Source organism: Neophocaena asiaeorientalis, unplaced genomic scaffold, assembly GCF_003031525.2.
Source record: "Neophocaena asiaeorientalis asiaeorientalis breed wild unplaced genomic scaffold, Neophocaena_asiaeorientalis_V1.1 scaffold265, whole genome shotgun sequence".
In the NCBI taxonomy this organism is placed as follows: domain Eukaryota; kingdom Metazoa; phylum Chordata; class Mammalia; order Artiodactyla; family Phocoenidae; genus Neophocaena; species Neophocaena asiaeorientalis.
The window spans coordinates 1518507-1521924 of NW_020172172.1; the positions used below are offsets into that span (position 1 = coordinate 1518507).

At 40.8% G+C, this 3418-nt stretch overlaps 1 pseudogene; it reads left to right on the forward strand.

The window, feature by feature from the left end:
• The first annotated feature begins 1631 nt into the window (after positions 1–1631).
• Positions 1632–2180, forward strand: LOC112407195 (deoxyuridine 5'-triphosphate nucleotidohydrolase, mitochondrial pseudogene; annotated as a pseudogene).
• The last annotated feature ends 1238 nt before the right edge of the window (positions 2181–3418 follow it).

Sequence of the window (3418 nt, forward strand, 5' to 3'; positions counted from 1 at the left end):
GTTTCCACTTTTTACATTGAGAACCAATTGCTTGGGGCCTGTCCACCTGGCAGGGGACCTTTGGGAACAAGTGCTCCAGGGCCTTGCAGACTGTCAGGCCCCTGTGGGTATTCAGGTGATGCTGTGGGGGACACTGAAGGGGACCCTGCCCGGGAAGCTGGCTCCAGGCCCAAAAGCCAAATCTCTCTGAGCAAAGCAAAGGTTCCCTCCTTCCCTCTCTCCCTCCCTCCCTTCTTCCTTCCCTCTCTCTCTCCCTCTCTGCCTGGGAAGTCTCTTCTGTCCTGTGACACCTCCTCCAAACTTACACACATACACACTGTACTAGTTTTCTGTTGCTGCTGTAACATATTGTCACAAACTTAGCGGCTTTAAGCAACACAGATTTATTATCTTATAGTCCTGCAGGTCAGAAGGCCAAAATGGGTCTCACTAAGCTAAAATCAGCTGTCATCAGGGAATTTATTTCCTTGCCTGTTCCAGCCTCCAAAGGCTGCCCACAATTCCTTAGCTCACAGTTCCTTGTGTCTTCAAAACCAGCAACGGCTGGTCAAGTCTTAAGAGATGTAACTGAAATTTATGCATTTTCATTGCTGTATTGCATTCCACTAGATAAATATACCACAGTTTATCCATTCCTCTGCTGAAGGAGCATTTGAGCTCTTTTTTTTTTTTTTTTCCTTCACATTTGAGGTGTGTTGTCGTGAATGTTTTGGTACTCTTCTTGGATCATAGGTACAAATGTTTGCCCAGAGTATGTAACTGGGAGTAGAATTGCTGGGTCATAATGTGTGGGGATATTCAGCTCTATAAGACAATGCCAAATTGTTTTCCAAAGTGGAACTATGAATAATCCTGCCAGAAATGTATAGAAGATAGATACTGGGTATTGTCAGATTTCTTAAGTTTTCTTAAGCAAATGAGTGTAAATTATGGTCTTGACTTGCATTTCCCTCATTATTAAAGAGGTTGAACATCTCTTCGTATGTTTGTTTAAATTTCCTCTTCTTGCAATGCCCATTCATATCTTTTGTCATTTTTCTGTTGTCTTTTTATTATTGATCTGTGGCTTCTTTACATATTCTTGATCCTTTTTCTCCCCAGTAATACAAGTTTTTCAATATATTCTCCCAGTTGTGTTTATTTTAACTCTATGATTTTCATTTTTGAGTAGTCAAATTTATAATCAAAAAAATTTTTTTAATTTATTTTTTGGCTGTGCTGGGTCTTCGTTGCTGTGTGCGGGCTTTCTCTAGTTGCGGCGAGCGGGGGCTACTCCTTGTGGTACGCAGGCTTCTCATTGCAGTGGCTTCTCTTGTTGCGGAGCACGGGCTCTAGGCGCGCAGGCTTCAGTAGTTGTGGCACGCGGGCTTCAGTAGTTGTGGCTCTCGGGCTCTAGAGCACAGGCTCAGTAGTTGTGGTGCACGGGCTTAGTTGCTCCACGGCATGTGGGATCTTCCCAGACCAGGGCTCGAACCCGTGTCCCTCACATTGGCAGGCAGATTCTTAATCACTGAGCCGCCAGGGAAGCCCTATTTTATGGTTAGCATAGAATAGCATAGCTTTTGTGTCCTGATTAAGAAATCCTTTTCTGGTTCACCCTGCTCCCTCTCGTGCTCACATTCTGCCCTGCCATGCCCTGCTCTCAGCAAACAAGTCGTCTCCCCCAGCAAGGTGGCCCAGCTTGCAGAGGAGGGCGGCATACCGCTCCACTTTGCCCAGCTCTCGGAGCACACCACCGCCCAGACCAAGGGGACTACATGCACCGCAGGCTCTGACCTGTACACTGCCTGTGATTGCACAGTACCACCTATGGAGAAAGCCCTTGTGAAAACCAACATTCAGGTACCTCTTCCTTCTGGGTGCTATGGGAGAGTAGCTCCATGTTCTAGCTTGGCTGTAAAACATTTCATAGATGTTGAAGCTGGTGTCATAGATGAAGACTGTAGAGGAAATGTTGGTATTGTACTATTTAATTGTGGCAAAGTTTGAAGTAAAAAGTGTGATAAAATTGCACAGCTCATTTGTGAACAGATTTTTTTTACCCAGAAATAGAGGAAGTTCAAGTTTTAGATGACACTGTAAGGGTTTCAGGAGGCTTTGGTTCTACTGGTAAGAATTTAAAATGTATGCCAAGAACAGAGAATGAGAAAATGTTCCTTGAAAAGAAAGACTTTGCTTAAAGTGAAAAAAAAAGAAAAAAGAAATCATTTTTCACGTAAAGTCAAAAATATATTCCAGTAAAAGGAACTAGACCCTAAGTCATGTTTGATTCCATTTAAATGACATTTTGTAAAAGGCAAAACTATAGAAACAGTGATTGCAAAAGATTGTGGAGTAGAAGGAGGAGAAACACAAGGGGATTTTAGGGGTAATGGAACCCCTCCACATCATGATTTTGGTGCTAGATATACTATTCTATACATTTGTCAAAACCCACAGAACTGTACACAACAAAGGGTGTATTTTACTGTACATCAAATAAAAAGTATATAAGAGTATATAAAAGTATATAAGAGTATACAAATATAAAATTGAAAGAAGGCTGGGACAGGGACTTCCCTGGTGGTCCAGTGGTAAAGAATCCAACTTCCAATGCAGGGGACACGGGTTCAATCCCTGGTCGGGGGAAAAAATATATATATATATTTTTTCTAACAAAAGTTTTGTTCTTTAAATTTAGGTCCTTAATAGGGCTGAAATTTTTGTTTATGGTGTGAGACAGGAACCAATGTTAATTTTTTTCCATTTACTGACCTGTCATGCAAGTCTGTCTCTCATATATCCAGATTTGTTTGGGACTTCCCTGGTGGTCCAGTGGGTAAGACTCCATGCTCCCAGTGCAGGGGGTCCGGGTTTGAGCCCTGGTCGGGGAACTAGATCCCTCATGCGTGCCGCAACTAAGAGTTCGCATGCCACAACTAAGAAGCCTGCATGCCGCAACTGAAGATCCCATGTGCTGCAACTAACTAAGACCCGGTGCAGCCAAAATAAATAAAATAAAATAAATATTTTTAAAAATTGTTTGCATAAATCTATTTCTGGGCTATTTAGCTATTCCTGCACTGAGACCACCTTGTCTTTAATGAATATAACTTTATAATAGATTCTGAGGTTTGACAGGACAAATCATTCCTCCTTATTATTCTTCAGAATTGTCTTAGGTATTCATGCCCTTTGTTCTTCCATAGTAATTTTAGAGTTATCTTGACAAATTTCACAAAAAAATACCTTTTGGATTTTGACTGGATTTGTACTGAATCTACAGATCAACATGGGGAAAAATTGACAATTTTTATTCATGACTATTAGATATCTCTCCATTAATTTTTCTTTTTAACATATTTCTGTAAGTTTTATAATTATTTTACACACAGGTCTTGCACTTTTTTTTTTTTTTTTTTTTTTTTTTTTTTTTTTT